Here is a 21,105-nt window from a genome sequence, read left to right as displayed (position 1 = left end):
ATCCTATGGACAGAGAAGCCTGGAGGCTACAGTCCATGGGGTCACAGAGTTGGACACGACTGAGCGACGAACACTTTCACACTTTCAGGCTTTACTAAAAGTTGTAAGAATTAAAGTTACAACAAATTAGACAGAATTTGAAGTAGCCATTAATACCATTTTTCCTGGAGAAACATCCAAGAAATTAAATGTTTCATAGGAGGAAATTCTTTTGGTGGGTGCTCTCCATAACCTGATTTTGCTCCTTTGATCTTAGATCTGCCCTCCTTTTGGAGAGGCAGTTTCCTCTTCAAAACATCTCGGCTCTGGGGTGTGCATCCCTTCCCATGTTTAAGTAATACCACCTCTCACCTACAGGCACTGGTCTGACACAGGGATCTCCACCCACCCCCATGCAACTCCCCAGGAGTTCATTAAGCCAAGGCTTAGTTATCCCATCCAGTATGGCCCAGTCAAGTCATACAGGATGCACTTGGACCCTCCAAGTCCTTCAGAGCCAGATAAGCTGTGGGGGATGTGGGGACGCCATGAGTGAGTGAGTGAAACTCGCTCAGTTGTATCTGACTCTTTGCGACCCCATGGACTATACAGTCCATGGAATTCTCCAGGCCAGAATACTGGAGTGGGTAGCCCTTTCCTTCTCCAGGGGATCTTCCCAACCCAGGGATCGAACCCAGGTCTCCCGCATTTCTGGCAGATTCTTTACCAGCTGAGCCACAAGGGAAGCTGGTTCCTAGGATAGCATAGAGTACCTGTAGACCCTTAAGGAGAAAAGAAACACTTTCCCCCTAACTTCCTGTACTTTGCAAGGCTGCCCCCTTGAAATTTCACTTAGCATTCTTTTGGTGACCAGAATATACTTCCATGCTTAACGCTTTCTCCACCCTTTCTTCTTTCCAATTGCACTCCCTTAGTCTGGCTAAGAATAAGAAAAGGGGCCGACTGGTCATATACTTTTTATTAGTAGCTTATGGGGCTTCTCAAAGACCACCCCCTCTGGAGACCTGGAACGTATTCCTTGTAATGTGAGAAACGGATGAAATTCTTAGCTGATGGGCCCCTGCTGCTCTCAATTCCTGTATGAAAGGGGGTAGTGAGGAAAGCATGTGTATGTAAGGGAGTAATTCTCCCAGTTATAATAGCAATAAAAAGGGTGATGTCTGACCCGTGCTCACCAATTTTTATAGCATCTTTCAATCCTGACTGCACATTAGAATCACCTGGAGAGCTTGAAAAATACCAAGGCCTCACCCTTGAACTATTAAATCAGAATCTCTGGGAGTGAGATCTGGGCATTGCTGTTTTTAAAACCCTGTAGGTGATTCTGCTGGGCAGCAGGACTGAGAATCACAGACGTGTGGGGGGTGGGAAATGATCACAGCTGGAAAAGGTCACGTTTGTTGCACCTGGAATGAATTCTGCAGCCCCAGGCAGTCTAGTTCCATCAGGCTCCTTTCAGCTTCCAAGAGTCTCAGTGAGATTTCAAATAGAGTGAAGAGGGAGGTTATTGGGTTCCTATGATGCAGCTCTTATGGAGGGTCTGAAATGACTGCTATCATCCATCCCAGTGAAAGTTTCCCACCACCTAAGCAGACTCTATTTTTAATATAAGGAAATGGCTGCAGTTACTATAGAGCGCCTGACAGAGAGTGGACTCTCAACAGATACAGTACTTGTTGAAATAATGAATTATTTCAGCAGAGCATTAATGGGTCGTTACCCTCTTCTACCACGAGATGGCAACCTTACAAAAGATCAGTGTAGAGCAGTATTTCAACTCCGCCAAAACAGAAAAAGGGATGAACAGCAGAACCCGAAGATCCAAACCAGCATATTTTGGATGTATGGGTGTGTGGTGGGGAGGGGAGCCATGGCTCTTGTTCTCAGCTCTTTATCCTTTTACTTATCATTCTTGGCTGCACTGGGTCTCTGTTGCTCTGCGCAGGCCATCTCTGATTGTAGAGAGCAGGCTGCTTGCTGCGGTGGCTTCTCTCATGGAGTGCAGGCTCTATAGGGCTCAGTAGTTGTGGCTCAAAGGCTTGGTTGCCTTAGTCGCCTCGCGGCTTGTGGGATCAGGGACCGAACCCCGTGTCCCCTGAATTAACAGGCAGATGCTTAAACACTTGGGCCACCAGGGAAGTCCCTATTTATCCCTTCAGATAAGTGGATCAACAAAATTCAAAGTGGTTTAAGAAAAGGGGGGAATGCAGTGAATTCACATGGCTCATCTCTCTCCTAGGAGGCTAAGCTCCTTGGTTGACATCTGTGAGCTCATGGCATTTCCAGAAGGTAGGCCAGGGCCAAGCGCTAAGCTACTTTACATGTAAGGACAATAAACAGCCCCAGTCTGGTTGCTCTGCCAATAATCCTCTGCCAGAAAACATGTTTTCAAGTTACCCTGGTCTCTAGCTTTCTTCACCACCTGGGGAGTTTTAGGAAACAGCTAATCTGTGGAAACAAAGATAGTCAGTTATGTAAAAGAATCTGCCTGGCAATGCAGGAGAAATAGATATGGATTCAGTCCCTGGATAGGGAAGATCCCCTGGAGGAGGAAACAGCAACCCACTCCAGTACTCTTGCCTGGAGAATCCCATGGATGGAGGGGCCTGGAGGGGCATAGTCCATGGGGTTACAGAGTCAGACACGACTGAGTAACTGAGTACAGACATCAGTTAATGAAACCTCTGGACAAGCCCCTTTCAATGGAGGTGGCCTTGGCACTGGGAAAGCTTGGTGGGATTTCTTGTCCACATATTGGTAGGGGAGAGGCAGGGGAGTGACGTCGCATGAGCAGAGTTTGATTGACAGGCTGAGAGCTACATCCTGGTGTCTGAAGAGTGTGTGTACTCCAGGCGATGGGCGGTTCCACCCTGCCTTGACTGCATGCTGCTTCTGGAACGCTGGGCCCCAAGAGACCCATCATCGCCAGAGGGGCAGGACTGCCTCCCTTGCCATCTGCTCCTGCAGCACCCAAGCTGACCACAGAGCCGGTCGCTTGACCCTGGAGGGGAGAGGAGGCAGAGATGGCACATGGGGATGGCCTGCTGGTGACTAAAATCTTTCTACTGCTGGATGCTCTGAAGAGGAAATCATAAATTCAGTCTTCAGTGCATCTGAGCCCTCCTTCGCTGTGTCGCTAGAAAGCATCCCGTCCCTTCTCCAGGTTGGCTGTTCTAGATCCTCACCACTGCGCTCTCATTCCATCCTGACTCCCCTTGTCTGCAGGTGGCTTGGCCGCCTAGTTTCCAGAGAAAGCTGAGACCGTGCACCACGAAATCCCTCAATTTCTAGCTTCCCTCCTACAGAGGTATTTATGTCTGCGCCCCCCACACCCTCCCAGTGACGTCAGAGAGCAGAGGGGTCTCACGCTATGGAGACCAGATTCCCTCTGCCTATGTCCTGGCTTCCAGAGCCTTCAGCTCCTCCCAGGGTTCCTCTGGGGCTTCGCTCTACCAGCTTTCATCTCCCTCTGCTTTTCTGGCTCTTTCCACGTGCAAGCTCCCCCGTTATGAAAAAAATGAAATAGGGACTTCCCTGGTGGTCCAGTGGTAAAGAATTCACCTTGCAATGCAGGGGACATGGGTTCGATCTCTGGTTGGGGAACTAGGATCCCACATGCTTCGGAGCAGTTAAGCATACACAGCATAAATACTGAGCCTTCACCCTCCAGAGTCCATATCACAACTAGAAAGCCCGAGCGCTATAACTCCTGAAGCTGCATGCCGCAACTAGGTAGCCTGCGGGCCACATCGAAAGATCCCAAATGACGCAACTGAGACCTGTCACGGCCACATGCATAGATAAAATGACACAAAACAAGATAAAACCTATTGTAGCCCTTTCTCAAGTCTGTCCCAGGTCCCTCACTCCTAAGCACTCAGCCTCAGATGCGGGGCAGTGTAGAGACACAGGGGGTGAGGGAGGGGGAGAAGCCCCTTGCCCTTCTTCTCCCCACCCAGTGGTCTGTTACTGTTCAGTGCTGGACCAGTGAAAGTAGACGCAGGGCCCCAGCAGCAGCGCTGCTGAGCAGATGCGACTGTGACCTTGAGGTTGAGCCGTTGACATCTGAGCTGGCATCGGAGGCTTCTATGGGCAGTGAAAGCCTCTGTCCTAGGTTACCCCTGGCCTTGCCTCCTGCCAAATCTCGCCTTCAGTCTCCAAGACCGAGGCCCAAGTGGACACGAGCCAGGCCAGAAGCCTGTCCTTTCTGAGGATCAAACGGAGGCGGGAGCAGCAGCAGAAATAGCCCTCAGGGTGAGGGATGGGTGGGTGTGCTCTGGGCCGAGGCCAGAGTGGGTAGCCGATGGGCAGGTGCTGCCTGGAGATGAAATGAATTGCGAGAGGGGGCTTGGAGTGGTGTTCAAGTCGCTCTCCATGTTCAAAGAACAGAGAATCCTCACAATCAGAATCTTGTCTGGGAAGTCTTCAGGCTGGCCTTGGCGTTACTGTCATGCCCCTACCTCGGGCTGAATGTGCCCCTCTCTGAGATGCTGTTGCTGGGCACTGACTCAAAGGCCTCCTGGGTGCCTGCTCTTCAATTGCTCTAATCATTGTAACAAAAACAGCCTTGTCTGAGCTCATTCTATGTGTCCGGCAATATGCTAAATATTCTGCATACCTCATCTCAGTGCATTTAATCATTCCCAACACTATGAAGTAAGTTTTATGATCTCTAGCTCATAAAGGAAGAAGTTGGGATGTAAAGAAGTCAAGTCACCACCCAAGTTTATGTATGAAACTAACGAGCAATGGAGTCAGAATTTGAGCCCCACTCTGTTTGACTCTGGGCTTACCTGGTAGCTCAGCTGGTAAAGAATCCGCCTGCAATGCAGGAGACCTTGGTTCAATTCCTGGGTTGGGAAGATCCCCTGGAGAAGGGATAGACTACCCACTCCAGTATTCTTGGACTTCCCTGGTGGCTCAGATGGTAAAGAATCTGCCTGAAGTTCGGGAGATGTGGGTTCAGTCCCTGGGTTGGGAAGATCTCCTGTCATGGCAACCCACTCCAGTATTCAAGCCTGGAGAACCCCCATGGACAGAGGAGCCTGGAGGGCTACAGTCCAGGGGATCGCAAAGAGTCGGGCACAACTGAGCGACTGAGCACAGCACAGCTGTTTGGCTCCATGCCCTTCTGATTCTATAGCCCAAATGGCTATAACAAGGATGTTTGTTTCAACACACACAGACGCAAGAGAAGTCATATACTAACAGCAAGATGGCAGTGCCAGCTGTTACCAGGAGCTCTAACCTAAGCTCATTTTTCCTATTAAAAACAAGAGGCAAAGCTGATATGCCAAAGCTTTATGGGGAGGTGAGTTAATCCCAGGCCAGAGACTGAGAGAACTAGGACAGGGCAGACAAAGAGCAAAGCAAATGCAAAGCGGTCCGTTACTGAACTGACTGCGGCGCCACGAGAAACTGAACGGACGGCTCAGCCACGCTGAATATTTCTGGAAGACCACGTGAAGTCATTGCGCCCGGGAACAGTCTGCTTGGGAGAAGTGTTAGGAATCTCTGTTTCTTCCTCCCTATCTTGGGTCTCTTGGTCAAAATTCACCCTGTGGGGCATTAACTCTGTTGTACTTATGGGTCTCAAAGAGTCAGACATGACTGAGCAACTGAACTAAACTTATGGGTTGTGTAGCTGGGCCCCCTGGGCAGCTTTGAGGCCGGACTCAGTGAGTCCAGGTCGGGGTGGACATGTATCCAGGGCCTGTTTCAGTTCCTCCAATCATGGGGGACATAATAAAGGTCATGCCCAAACCCAAAAATGACCCGAGGGTGGCTGAGGCAGTCTGTTGTGTTAGGAGATAAGCGACAGTCACAGCACAACTTCTCCAATGAGTAGGGCCAGGAAAAGAGCTTGGTGGGAGACCTGTGGGCTGGAGCAAATTTACTTTCCATTCCCTTTAAATCTACATGCAGTTTCCTCAGCATGCATCCAGGACCTTCCACGGGGCAGCCCTAGCCTATTGTTTCAAGCTAGTCCCCTGCACCTCCATCCACACCCCCAGTCAGGGCCACCATCAGCCCATGAAGAGTCTACATATGAATAAGAAAAAGGCACCTCTCTAAGTGGTCACAGCCCTGTGGCTCTGGCTTTGGCTGGCAGAATGGTGTTTGGGTGTAAATTAGAAAAATAAAACACTCTTCCTGGTCACAGCTCATGCCAGAGTATACAGCTGAATTTTCAAGTGTCCTCTGGCCACTGGGCATAGAGGCTTGGCAAACCACGCTAAATCCTGGATGAGGAAACAGGCCTACAGAGGTAGACACCCTTGCCCAGAGTCACAGAGACCTGCCAGACCTAGGGCTCAGCTTCTGACCCGAATCCAGCCGCTGCCTCCTACTTCACCCAAGGCTCAGCTGGGCAGCTTGGAGCGACCCCTCCTCCAGCCCACACAGAAATAATTTATGAAATTTCCCAGGTGTGTCTGGCATTGACCCCCATGTTCTGGCCTGCTCTAGTGCCCACAGCTGTGAGAAAGGGTTGTGCCCCCGCTTTCTCCCAGCCACCACCCTGTGACCTCCAGAGAATCAGCCCCTTGGGGGCTGTGCCAATGACCTCATGGGGAACTGCTGCCCACTGACTTCCTGTTTTTATATTCTTTCCTCCTCTGCTTGTTTTTTCTGCTTTGTTGTTCTTTGATCATTTTTGGTTCTCCTCCCCCGGCCATGCTGCAGAAACTAAACTTGATTTTTGGTGATTATTTAAAATCCGTGCTTAGACAAAGAGACCTCATACCTTTCGTCCATTTGGGGAGCTGGCGTTAGAGGTAATTTCCTCCCACCCCACCCCTTTTTCTCTCTCCGCGTTCCCCATGGTTTATCTCCCAAATGACGTTCTTCAGGTTCCACAGCCCAGGAGAAGCAAACTCAAGCTGTGTCTGCAAGGACCATGTGACTTCAGGATTCTGCTTCTACTAGAGACCTCCTTTCTATTGAATGGAAGGGAAGAGATCTGCCAGCTTCCCCACTGTCATATCCTCAGCTCCAGGAAACTACAGACAGAGCCCCTACGGAAAAAAACCACACGGTTCTCCATTTCTTCCAAGATCAAGGGCAGATTCCATAGCATGCATCAAACAGCCTCCAAAGGGTGGGTGGCCCAGGGTCCCTTTCCACCCTAGGTCACTGTTACTGCATCTGCTTCTCCCTCCTTCCACCCTCTTTGCTCTGTTCCAGCCACGCTAATCTCCTTCCCTTTCCTGGAAACACTGTGCTCCTTCTTGCCTCCCTACTTTCACACTTGCTGTTCCTCTGCCTGGAATTCTCTTCCCTTTCTTCCTTGGGAATTCCTATTTACCCTTCAAAGCCTAACTAAAATGTCACCTTCTCAAGGATGACTTAACCGTGTCCTCCAAGCTGAATTTGTTACCCCTTCTTCTGTGTTCCTTTGGCTCCCTTTTCCTAGGAGGAAATATAAATGTATTATAGAAGTAAATATAAGGACTTCCCTGGCAGCCCACTGGTTAAGACTCTGCCTTGCAACGCATAGGTTCGCTCCCTGGTCAGGGAACTAAGATGCCACATACCTTGGGGCAACTAAAGGCCTGCCCACTCTGGAGCCCACATGCCACAACAAAGACCCAGCACAGCCAAAACAAGGAGGAGTAAATATAAATGTTTATAACCTCATTTATCACTTCCCTGGTGGCTCAGATGGTAAAGAATCTGCCTGCAATGCAGAAGGCCCAGGTTCAACCCCTAGGACAGGAAGATCTCTTGGAGAAGGGAATGGAAGCCCACTCCAGTATTCTTACCTGGGAAATCCCATGGACAGAGGAGCCTGATGGACTCCAGTCCATGGGGTCGCATAGAGCTAGACAGGACTGAGTGACAAACACACACAATTCAACCTCATTTATGTGCTCTCTTAGGTGGTATTTGAGTCACTTGAGCGTTGCCTTGTTTGTTATTGTGTAATAGTTTCCTCCTCTCCTTTATTGAATTAGTCCTGTGTATTTATATTTATTTGCTTGTAAGTCTCTGAGACAAATGTTTCTCTTCACTCTGTGTATGCCTAGGAATGTGCGTGTGTGTGGTATGTATGAAAGTTTTACTGATTACAGTGTTGAAATATGATTTATGCCACAAAGGTCTGTGGGGCAATCCCTCATGGGAAGGCATGAACTGAAAAGGTTGGTCACTCTCAGCGTTGGTCTCAGAGGAGATTATGGTTCATTTAACAGAAAGCCAGAACCTGGGGCAGGTGGGAAAGGAAATGCTCGTGTCTTCAGGGCAGTGCTTATCAAAATATAGCTTGTGATCCAACCATATCAGAATCACCTGGGGGTGTGGTTCGGGAGGTGGGACTTGTTAAAAATTCAGATACGGGGGCTCAAATTTAAGCCTTTTGAATCCAGCTCTCTGGGGGTAGTTCCCAGGAATCCCATTTTAATAAACTGCCGGGAGGTTTTTCTGCACCAGCCTTTGAGAACCACTGATCCGGGTGTTTTGGGCGCTGGAGTTCATGCCACTGAAGCCTGTGCTTGTCCAGGTCACTCGTTGTCACACCTTCTGACCGTTCAGTCTACTAGCTGCTTCCAGGCCTCATTCTCCGGCTCTCTGGTGGTTTGGGACCCGGAGAAGCACGGCCTCTTTTTTGAATCTCTTCACTCCCTCATGCTCTGTGAAGCCCTCTGTTCCCAGTTCGTATCCTGACTCTTGACTCATTCTTTTCCATCGTCCCCACCAGTCTCTTCTTCCTCCAAATGCTCCCTCACTCTTGGGGCCTCTCTCAGGTTTTGACCTCAGCCCTGTCCTTGACATTCCACACCACACCCGTGACTTCCTCCACTGTCTGTGGACGCTGACGGTGGCTAAGTTTATGTTTCCAGCACAGATGCTCTCCCCGAATTCTGTCCTATACACACACCTCCCTATGGGAGGGTCCACTGGAATGGTCCAGGCCTCCCAAACTGCACATTTCCAAAACCTTTCTGTGTATCTTCCTCTTATATTTCTTCTCTCTGTGGACCCTGAGCCAGACACCTAATTCCACCCCTGAGTGTCACCTTGGACAAGTGACCTATTTTTCTGTGCTTCCACCTCCTCATCTGAAATATGGGCATCATGATAGTTCCTGTCTTGCTGGATTGTGAGGATTAATTGAATTTGTGCCTATAAAGGGCTCAGGATAGTAGCGGGCGTGGTGCACGTGCTCAATAAACACCAGCTATTAATAATGGTGATGACACTAACACTGCTTAGTAGTTAATAATCACTTTTATTGTTCTGGTCTCCTCCTCCTTCCCCTCACCCCCACCCACTAGACAGTCACCTTCCAGCTTCCCTCTCTAACACTCCCTCTCAGTGCCGTCTGCCCCAGCTTCCCAGTCACCTCTGCTCAGTCTCGCTCAGAGTACCCTCATGTCTTCCCTGGACTCATCTAGGACTGATCTCGCTCCTAAGTTCTTGTCTCCTTTCCCACCTTTGTGACCCCCTGCAGGGCTCACGCTTCATTTCTCTTTGGGTCTCCTAGCACCTGAGAGTATTTTAAGTATTTACAGGATAAATAAGTGAAATAGTGGATGAATGGGTGGGTGGATAAAATCAATGCATCACGTAGAAATCTTTGAAGGGGGTAAGGTGCCTTATAAATCAAGGTGGCAATGATATTTAGAAACTTGAGAAAACAAACTCTAAATAAGGTTGAATTCGCAGGGTTTCCCTGGTGGTCAAGTGGTTAAGAATCCACCTGCCATTGCAGAGGACAGGGGTTTAATACTTGGTCAGGGAAGATCCCCATGCCCCAAGGCAACTAAGTCCATGGGCCTCAACTGCTGGGGCCTGCACACTTGGGGCCCTTGCTCCACAACAAAAGAGGCCACTGCAACGAGAGGCCCGTGCACCGCAAAGAAGAGTAGCCCCCACTGTCTGCAACTAGAGAAAGCCCAGGCACAGCAATGAAGACCCAGTACAGCCAAAAAGAGAGAAGTAAATAATTGCTTTTTCTTTTTTTAAAGTTGAACTCCCATAAGGTGCTTCTGAGTAGGACAGTAGTAACAGCTTCGCCAGTCTGGGAAAACATGTCTCCCAGAAGGAATGGGATCTGCAGCGATGTTGGAAGAGGAAGCCCTGTCTGCAAGCTGTCAATGTGCCTCCCGTTATTCTCAAGGGAGACAGGCACTGGACCGGAGAGTCTGCGGTTTTCCCACTGCTGGGGAGAGGGCACTGTTGTCAGACAGAGGCATTTCATCCGCCTTTTCTGACTCGTGTGAAATATTCACTCTGAGCCTTCCCACTTACTTTCCTCTCATTCCATCCTCTTCATGGGACTGAGTCTTTGTGATGACTAATTTAGTCTCGGGAGCAGATAAGATTCATTATACCCTCAGAGAGTCCTCAGGTTTTATTTTGCTGTCAGTATCTCACAAATGTGGTTCTTGTTGGTTTCCTCCCAAGAGACCAAGCAGCTCCAGAGGCACTACCAACACTGAGCTTCTGGACCTGTGAGGCTGGTGAGGAGACCTGTGGCTCTAGGAAAGTCACTGGGGGACCGCCCAGGCAAATCTGGGTTGCCAGCTAGAGTCCCAAATAGTGGGTTTCCTTAGACACAGAATTGTGTTCCCTGGTGATGTCAGTGGTCCCCAACCTTTTTGGCATCAGGGACAAGTTTAATGGAAGACAATTTTCCACGGATGGGGGGTGGAGGTGGAGGGATGGTTTCAGGATAATTCAAGAGCATTACTTTTATTGTGTACTTTATTTCTAATCTAATGCCACCACTAATCTGACAGGAGGTACCAGTCTGTGGCCCGGAGGCTGGCCCTGAATAATGTCTGGTTGAGTTCACTCAAGTTCTGCCTTCACCGTCACTGTTCCCAGGAAATGTTATCTAATTCATCAGAAAATCCCCTTTCCAATTGACCCATTTAACATTTAACTTTGATGATTCTGCTTCCCTTACTCACTGACCACTGACTGATAATATGGAACAAGGATGGCACATCTAAGGCAGACATGTTGCCTCTATGCCCACCCATGTTCTTTGTACACATTGCTAGAATCTTGGCTTTCTTTTCCATCAAGTTGTCCTCAAATTCTTCTCAACACGGCCTTCCAGAAAGACACTACCAATCAATAAAATTGATAGATGGGATGTAACTTGTTTATCATTACTGATCTAAGTTTTATATATATTTACAAAGAAGTAGTATCTCAATTATCTCTTACTGTATAACATGCCAACCCAAAAATCAGTGGCTTAAAACTACAATTACGTTTTCTTTTGATTCTATGGGTCAGTCAGCAACTTGAACTCAGCTCAGCAGGACAAGTCTTCTTCTGACTTCGTCTGGCTGCAGCCAGACAAAGGGACAGGTAGGGACAGGAGGTTCTAAAACAGCCTCGTTCACATGAATGGTGGTTGGAGCTGGCTGTTGACTGCGCGTCTCTAGCAGCCTGGCTCAGGTTTCTTCATATGGTGTGCATGTTCTGATGCGCTTTTCAAGCCCATGTTGTATCATGTTTGCTAAGGTCCCATCGGTGCCAAAGCGAATTATGTGGCCAAGCCCAGAATCAATGTAGAAGACATACAAGGACATGGACTCGGAGAGGCATGATTCACTGTGGATCATTTCTGTAACCATACACCCCAGATTGGTTGGTACTTCATTGATCAGGAATTTACTGATTGGCAGATACTATGCTTGGCACAGAGTATAAAATGACAAAGAAATTTGGAAGAACTTTAAAGACTGGAAAGGCTCTGACTAGGTGCAAAGAGGAAAGAATTCAAACTGCTTTTCAAAAGACATTTCTTTGTCTATTTGGCTGCTTTGGATCTTACTTGCAGTACTTCATTGCACCACATGGGATCTTTCTTGCTTTGCGCAGTCTTAGTTTCTCTGTGGCACGTGGGATCTTAGCTCACTGGCCAGGGATCGAACCCGAGTCCTCTACATTGCAAGGCAGATTCTTAACCACTGGACCACCAAGGAAGTCCCCAGACTGCTATTTGAATCATGATGGAGGCAGTTGCCTCTGTGCCTGCATGTGTGTACATGTCAGAAGGAAGAAGGGTGTTGAATCATTCAGAAATTTTTTTCTGTTCTCCATTTCATGTGATCTCTGCAGCCTCAGTTGAATGAGTAATGCTATTGTTGTTCATTGTGATCTGTCCTCTAAAGCTTTTCTTCAGACTCGAAAACATTCAAAACAATCACAGAAGTGTGGTCTTCATGATTACAAAGAACTACTTCAGGCTTTTTTTTTTTTTTCCCCTAGAAACCTGGCCAAGTCCTAGGCTGAGGCCCATGCTTGCTAACTCTGATCTCTCCTCCCTCCCCACATTCCTGCCACCCACAGCTGCTCCAGTGCAGAGTGAAAGTTCAGAGGCCAAATACTTACTGTCCAAATAGCTCTCCAGCGGTGATGGCAAAGAGACAGCTCCACTTAGGAAAACAAACAATCACCCCTTCCACTTGTATAGCTCTTGAGCTTGCTTTCCAATGCATATTCACATCCTTCCTCTCATTAGATCATCCCCAAAACCCTTTGAGGTGGGCAGGGCAGATAACAGATGGGGAAACTGAGGACCAGAGAGGGGGAGTAACTTTCTCAGTGAACGACAAGGCTGAAAGTAGAGCTCCAGCTTTCCCGTTCCAGATCTTGGCATGTCCAATATATTACACGGCCATGAACTGAGCTGTATCCTCCTCCCAGGTTTAGGAGCCCTGCTTTGAAATCCTGCTGCGGTTTTCTACTCCATACTTTAATAGTTCTGCTGAAGTGGAGCAGGGTCCTAAGGTCCTTGTTCCCCAGCCATGTCCTCTGACCGCCTTTTGTCTGTGGACAACTTTAGTCAAAGAACAAGTTTAATCAGAGCAGTGAGAAATGTGGAAACACGGGAAAGCAGTCAACAGAAACTAGATAATAACAACGTAATCATTTAGCATAGTCAAGGACCTTTAGTTCTTTCTCAACGGCTATAGATAATATTCTGAGCCATATCCTATGAGCTGTCTTATAGACACTGAAACACACAGGTAAAGAAGTTAACTACGTGATGGCCAGATTGTACCCAGGACATGAGCTGCCACAGTTCTGAGAACTGGCCTCAAAGAACAAACGGACCCTAGAACAAACGAAAGACCCCAAAACTGAAAATTAACTACCGAAAACAATTAAGATGACTCTGGTCAGACCACCGATGACCAATCTGAAGATGACTGTCAGAGCTGACTGTACTATTTCTCCATGTAGCCCCTTCCTTCTGTCTATAAAAGCTCTTGCCCCACTGGTTTCTAGGGGCCCATCAGACATCTGCCCTCCCGACACCACCCCCTAGTTGCTGGCATCTGAAATAAAGCAAACTTTGCTTTTCATCAACCTGGCCTGTTTATTGACTTTTGAGTGGCAAGCAATTGGACCCTACACACTCTTTCAGTAACACTATTAATAGCCATTTTATTTTTTAAAAAAAGTATTAAATTATTTTTATTTTTAGCTGTGCTGGGTCTTCACTGTAGCTCAAGTTTTCTGCAGTTGCAGCAAGCAGAGGCCACTGTTTATTTGTGGTGTGTGGCCTTCTCATCGTTGTGGCTTCCCTAGTTGTGGAGCACAGACTCTAGGGAGGGGGCTTCAGGAGCTGCGCCAGGTGGGTTCAGTAGTTGGAGATCCCATGCTCTAGAGCACAGGCTTAACGGCTGTGGCACACAGGCTTAGTTGCTTCACTGCAAGTGGGATCTTCCCAGATCAGGGGTCAAACCCACGGTTCCTGCATTGGCAGGCGGATTCTTCACCATTGAGCCACAAGGGAAGCCCTAACAGCCATTTTAAGGTTGCTTTACTTTCATTTCCATGGAAAGATTGGAGGGAAATATCAAACATTTCCCTGTGCACCAGTTTCTAAATCTTCTGTCACCAGAAGATAGAGGATTCTCTTTGAAGTTCCAATTTCCGAGCTATAAATGATCCAGCCAGTATCTTCCTGGTGGAAAAATAGGGGCCTGGAGCCAATGGCTCTGTGATTACCCACCATGCCTCCTCAAAACAAAATGTGATATAGAACGAAATTTTAAATTAACATCAAGAGAAGGCTTGGAGGGGATAAGTCACATCCAAGAATAAAAAGCGAGCTGATGAAGTCCTTGCCTCCGTGCTGCCAGAAGGCTTTGGTGCTCTGCAGACCTGCTCTTTAGCACCGGCCAGCTCCTTCTCCCTAAACTCACTTTTCTTGAGAGAACTGGTTTTCTGTATCACCATCCTAGAGCACAGGAACCCTTTGGAAAGCTGGAACTGGAACAAACATACTGATTCTCATACAGAAGTTCAGGGAGGGAGAGAGATCGTGGTTCTGCTGCTTCCCACATTCCTTCTGTGGGGCAGACAGTGGCTCAGACGGTAAAGCGTCTGTCTGCAATGCAGGAGGGCTGGGTTCGATCCCTGGGTTGGGAAGATCCCCTGGAGAAGGAAATGGCAGCCCACTCCAGTATTCTTGCCTGAAAAATCTCATGGACCGCGGAGTCTGGTAGGTTACCGTGCATGGGTCGCAAAGAATCGAACACGACTGAGCGAGTTCACTTTCACTTTTCTTTGGCAGTCTTTATGGTTGAGAATGGGAGCAGCTTAGCATCCTTCTCGGTATAACCCTTGATTAGGCTGCCATGCTGAATGAAATCCCTGTCAATTCCCTAGTCCCGTGTGACCCAAAGGCCTTGAAGAAAGGAAGAAGTGGGAAAGTATTCAGGTACGTGTGAGGTGGACATTCCTCTCTCCTAAAGGCTCCCATGTGCTAGGGTTTTAATTCAGGGGGCATGATCAGTTAGAAAGCAGAGCTTGTGGCTATAGAAGAGGGGACTGAAGGATTTTGACACTCAACATCAGAACATCAAAGTTTGCCTTGCAGTCTTTCCATGCCGTTAGTGTAGGATCAATACTCACCTGTAAGATCCAGAAAACACAAAAGGTTGTGAGTAGTCACAAAAGGAATGTTCTAAACCATGTTACTAAATAAACTTATCACGTGAGGGAGGAAAACAGTGGAGCAGCTAAAGGAGAAAAGGATAGCAGAGCTCATCTGGTCTGGTGCCCCTGGCTAACTGATGAAGGAACAGGACCAGAGTAGGAAAGCAACTTCTTCAAAGCCACACAGCACATTGGCAGAACTGGAACCCTGTCCCCTCACTCCTAGCATAACACTCTGTGGATTCACTGTGCCCCTCACCTTTTGTTGTTTAGTTGCTAAATCACATCTGACTCTTTTGCGACCCTGCAGACTACAGCCCGCCAGGCTCCTCTGTCCATGGGATTTCCTAGGCAAGAAAACTGGACTGGGTTGCCATTTCCTTCTCCAGGGGATCTTCCCATCCCAGGGGTCGAACCTGCATCTCCTGTGTGACAGGTCGATTCTTTACCACTGAGTCACCTGGGAAGCCCTCCGCACACCAGTATTCCTTTATAAACCTGTTGCTGGCACCAGCACCCGTTCCCTATCGAGCCACCTCCCTCCTCGGTGGGGAAGATCATTAGTTTAAAGAGCCAGCTCAATTTAAATTGCACTAGGGAAACTCCCCGGTGGACCAGTGGTTAAGAGCCCACCTGCCAATGCAGGGAACATGGGTTCTACCCCTGTCCCACATACCGAGGAGCATCTAAGCCCATGAGCTGCAACCACAGAGCCCACATGCCCCAGTGACTGAAGCCTGTGCACCCTAGAGCTGGTGCTTTGCAACAGGGGGAGCCACCACAGTGAGATGCCTGGGCGCTGCAACTAGAGTAGCTCTGGCTTGCTACAACTAGAGAAGGCCTGTGTGCAGCAATGAAGACCCAGCACAACCAAAAATAGATAATTTTTTAAAAATTGTGAAAAATAAATAAACTATACTAGGAAGTTAGGGTGGGGGATGGTGGGTGGGAAGAATCTTACCCTGCTGTTCAAGTCACTCAGTCATGTCTGACTCTTTGCAACCCCACGGACTGCAGCATGCCAGGCTTCCCTGTCCATCACCAACTCCCAGAGCTTACACAAACTCATGTCCATTGAGTCGGTGATGCCATCCAACCATCTCATCCTCTGTGGTCCCCTTCTCCTCATGCCTTCAGTCTTTCCCAGCATCAGGGTCTTTTCCAATGAGTCGGCTCTTTGCATCAGATGGCCAGAGTATTGCAGCTTCAGCTTCAGCATCAGTCCTTCCAGTGAATATTCAAGGTTGATCATCTTCAGGCTTGACTGGTTTGATCTTGCTGTCTTGTTTTCTAACAAATCCGACAATTTGTGTTTCTGTTTTGAGCCCTTTGGCTTGTTCTCCAAATACTCTCAGGACAGAGGTGTGAAGTGAGAAGTAACCGAGTAGCCCAAGAGTACCTGAGACCTGGGCCTCTAGAAGGTGAGTAACGCCCACAGATGACACTAAATTGACAGCCTTTGCTTTTACAAGAAGCTGTAGTGCAATCGTGACCCCGTGTGCACAGCTGGCCCCCTTCCTCTGACACTAACAGTTGGAGGAATCTGGTGCGTCCCTTCCTCATCTCACATGGCACAGACAGCACTCTACCTGAAGCCAGCAGGTCTGGGCTCTGGGCCTGGGCGGTCTGTTCTGCCATCCCCCCCCACCTTTATTCCTTTTGTAGCACTTTTGGCCAATCTCTGGGTTTCATTTTCCCAACATATGGAGATCAAAAAGCTGCAAGCAATTTGACTTCTGGGAATGGATTCCAAAAACGCATTAAGCATTTATGCAAATATTTAGCTGCATGAATGTTCATTACAACACTCTTATGAACAGAGAAAAAGTTGGAATAACATAAGCATTTAGCAATGAGGGACTGGTTAAATAAACTGAGTAATTCAGGTAATAGGAATGTATGCAGGCATTAAAATGATGTTGAGAAATATATCTATAGCCTCATAAAATGTTAGGTAAGGGGCAGGAAAAAATCACAAAAACAGTATAAACAGGATGAACCCATTTTTGCTTGAAAAAAGTACATTTGGGGTGTGTGTATATATAATTATACATAATAAAATATATAGTACATTGTGTATTTTATATAGTACAATATATTCCTTTTATATAATAACATGTATACATATATATATTTACTGAGGAAGGTATTCTAATTATCTAATATGGTGTTAATGGTGTAAAATGTTATACCAATTATAAAAAAAATTAATATCTTTATTTATATAGGGGGATATTTTAGTTATCTAACATGGTGATCTACATGGTGATTGTTTAAAACAGGTGTATGCGTGTTAGTCGCTCAGTCGTGCCCGACTCTTTGTGACCCCCATGGACTGCCATCCACCAGGTTCCTCTGTCCATGAGATTTTCCAGGCAAGGATACTGGAGTGGGTTGCCATTTCCTTATCCAGGTGATCTTCCCAACCCAGGGATCGAACCTGGGTCTCCTGCACTGCAGGCAGATTCTTTACCAACTGAGCTACAAGGGAAGCCCTCTTAAAACAGGTGAGATTATGGATATTTGACCATTTCTTCTTTCCACTTGTCTGTATTTCCTCACTTATCTCTAATGAGCAGAGGCGCTGTTTAAAAAGAAAACAGTAGGACGTCCCTGGTTGCTAAGGTAAGAATTCACCTTCCAATGCAGGAGACTTGGGTTATATTCCTGGTCAGGCAACTAAGATGCTATTCATACATGCTGCGGAGCAACTAAACCCTCTCGAGACAACTGCTGAGCCACAGCCAGAGAGAGCACAAGCCGGTACGAAGACACAGTGCAGCCAACAAATAAAAGTCTTAAACAAAGAGAAAAAGCCAATAAAAGAAATTTTATTTTGACAGAAAGGATCGCTTGACTATGACTGCTGAAGTTCAATCATGCCCAAGAGTTCTGGAAGGAAGACCCAATGCCAATAGAACAGTGGTGGGATGGCGAGGGGAAGGATGCCTTGCTCTGGGCTGAGGGCTGGGGAAGCCACCATCACCTTGACTTTGGCCTGTACACTCCCACATGATATCCTCTCCACCTAGCTCATGCACCATCCTGGAGTTACTCATCCCTGGCTGTCTGCTTATTTTGCCTCACTCCTCAGACTTCATCTAAAAGGAATTTCTGTTTAACCACAGCGCCCACATGAAGAATTCTACTAAAATTTCATTTTAACTAAATTCCAGCAGACAGATGACTTAAATAAGCTACAGTGGACTCAGAGAAAGTGATGTCGCAGTTGTTGCTCGTGGGCCTGATCAGCAGATGGGCAAACTCCATTTTATACACACACGCTCGCCTCCTACATCCACAAAGTCCAGGCATCAGTCGACAACATGTGCCCTTCATTCTTGAATTCCCAGCATGGACCGGTCGCCAGGGCTGGCTCCTGATGTGCCCGTCTCTACTCCAGCGGTTGAAGGGAAGCCCCCGTGGTACCAGGGGCACTTGTAGCCTTGGATCCAGAGTGACTTTGAGAGCTGTGGATGCACTGTTCCATCTCACAGGGAACTCTGCCATCTTCCCTGCATTTGGCTCGCCCGAATGCTGATTTTCCTTTCTGTTTATTTTTCCCCTCAGGCCCACCCAGGGAAGCTCTTCCATACCTCTCAGTGTGCTTTAAGAAATGTGCGTGGCCTTCAGCATTTACTTGGCTGGCTCTTTGGGAAGGCCTTGATGTGTTGTTATTTTTCCTTTAATGTTAAGGTCCCCTGGGGTCCCCTCGACTTTTGTGGGCTAGTTATACTTGGCTCAAGACTGGACCCCACTGTGTGTGTGACCAGAAGCAGTGTAGCAGGGTGGGAAATGGGGGTGGGGGACTTTTCCACATCTTTAAAGATAATATAATAACATCATGCTTAAGATGAGAATGGAAATATGTTCAGTTTGGTTCAGTCGCTCAGCGTGTAAGAGAAAGCAAGACTGTGAGACAGATGGGGAAAAGCTACCCCACCCACCAGCGGTGGAGGCTCTGCTGCCCCGACTCTGCCAGCTTAGCTCTTGACCACCCCTCTGCCTGTGACAACAAAGCTCTCCTTGGGATTTCTTAAGAGTCTGGGGCTTATTTCCCAGGATTCCTCTGCTCCCTGCATCTGCAGTCTTTCTTGTTTTCAATTTATTTTTAATTGGACGGTGATTGCTTTATAATGTGCTCATTTCTACCATACAACAATGTGAATCAGCTATAAGTAAACATATGCCCCCACCTTCTGAGGCCTCCCTCCCACCTCCACCCCATCCTAACCCTCTAGGTCATCACAGAGCACCAAGCTGAGCTCCTATGTTGTAGAGCAGGGTCCCACTAGCTACCTATTTCACACATGGTAGTGTATGTATATACACACACTCTCAATGCTTCTCTTTCAATGTTCCCACCCTCTCCCTCCCCCACTGCGTCCACAAATCCACTCTCTGTCTGCAGTCCTTCTTGCAGCGTGTCTCTGTTTAGCCCCATGACAACAACAGAGGCTCGCCTCAGCCTTCTAGTGGTTTCCCAACAGCATCTCCACACTGTCTCCATCTCCCATGCCTGGCCTCCTGGACAGGAGCTCCAGCCTCACTTCCCGATCCAGCACGCTCTCTTGCTGACACTTAGGGTCTCCACTCCTTGCCCCTGCGTCCCTTCACTCTATCCCTGGCACTTTCTCCCTTTCTCAGCATCAGACTTATCCCTTTTCTGCCGTGAGGCACCAAGTCCTCTTCCTTTAGTTCTCATTTAACTGTGAATCATTTATCAGGCAAATCGCTTCTCTGCCAGTGTCTGTTCAAAGGTGAAGATTGGCCTCACCCTTCCCATCCTCCTCCCCCACCCCTCCCAATTCAAGGTTTCCAGGGACTACTTGGTACCAACTTCTGCCTTTTTTTTTAAGCTTATTATTATTTTGCTTCTAAGGAGTAAGCATCTGGAAGAAAAGCTATGACCAATCTAGACAGCATATTAAAAAGCAGAGACATTACTTAGCTAACAAAGGTCCATCTAGTCAAAGCTATAGTTTTTCCAGTAGTCATATATGGATGTGAGAGTTGGACTATAAAGAGAGCTGAGCACCAAAGAATTGATGCTTTTGAACTGCGGTGTTGGAGAAGACTCTTGAGAGTCCCCTGGACTGCAAGGAGATCCAACCAATCAATCCTAAAGGAAAAAAAAAAAAATCCTAAAGGAAATCAGTCCTGAAGATTCATTGGAAGGACTGGTGCTGAAGCTGAAGCTCCAATACTTTGGCCACCTGATACAAAGAACTGACTCATTTGAAAAGATGCTGATGCTGGGAAAGATTAAAGGTAGGAGGAGAAGGGGATAGACATTAGAAGATGAGATGGTTGGATGGCATCACCATCTCAATGGACATGAGTTTGAGCAAGCTCCAGGAGCTGGTTATGGATGGGGAAGGCTGGTGTGCTGCAGTCCATGAGGTTGCAAACAGCTGGACATGACTGAGTGACTTAACTGAAGTGATTACTCTTTTAAAAAGAACACTGCTTTATTTATTTGGCTGTGTTGAGCCGTAGTTGTGGCATGAGGGGTCTTCTGTTGCAGGGCACAGGCTTCTCTCTAGTTACATTTCTTGGGCTCTAGAGTGAGTGGACTTAGATGCCCTGTGGCTTGTGGGGTCTTAGCTCCCTGACCAGGGATCAAACCCACGTCCCCTGCATTGGGAGGTGTATTCTTAACCATCTAAGGAAATCCCCAGGCTTCTGCTTTATACCTAGAACTTTGAATCATAACTAGTTTTCTCTCCTTGGACTGAACAATGAGCTTGGTACAGACAAGGACTGGGTCTTTCCTCAATGCTTCCAGCTCTGCTTATGACCGATGTCTTTAACATGCATTTGAGCAGGTATTGAATGAAGTTGGGCTGGTGACACTGGAGACAAGACTGAATAATGCCTACTTGTAGGTTAGGTTGTCCATCTAGTGCCCGCCCACCAAGAGGAAATCCAGAAAAGTACCTTCATGGATGGAAGAGAACTGGTCTGCAGTAAGTGGTGTATGGGTGTGGTAAGGAAGGGAGCACCATCCCATACGTCTCTTCTCAAAGGGGAGAGGTTCCCATAGCCTTCCCCAAGGGCCTGCTTGATGAGACCTACCCTATCTTACCCTTGTCATTCATTCAACACCATTTATCAAGCATCAACTACTTCCCTGGTGGCTCAGATGGTAAAGAATCTGCCTGCAATGCAGGAGGCCTGGGTTTGATCCCT

The sequence above is a fragment of the Ovis aries genome, chromosome 7 (assembly GCF_016772045.2).
Source record: "Ovis aries strain OAR_USU_Benz2616 breed Rambouillet chromosome 7, ARS-UI_Ramb_v3.0, whole genome shotgun sequence".
Lineage (NCBI taxonomy): Eukaryota > Metazoa > Chordata > Mammalia > Artiodactyla > Bovidae > Ovis > Ovis aries.
Note: the sequence above shows the minus strand (reverse complement) of the source record.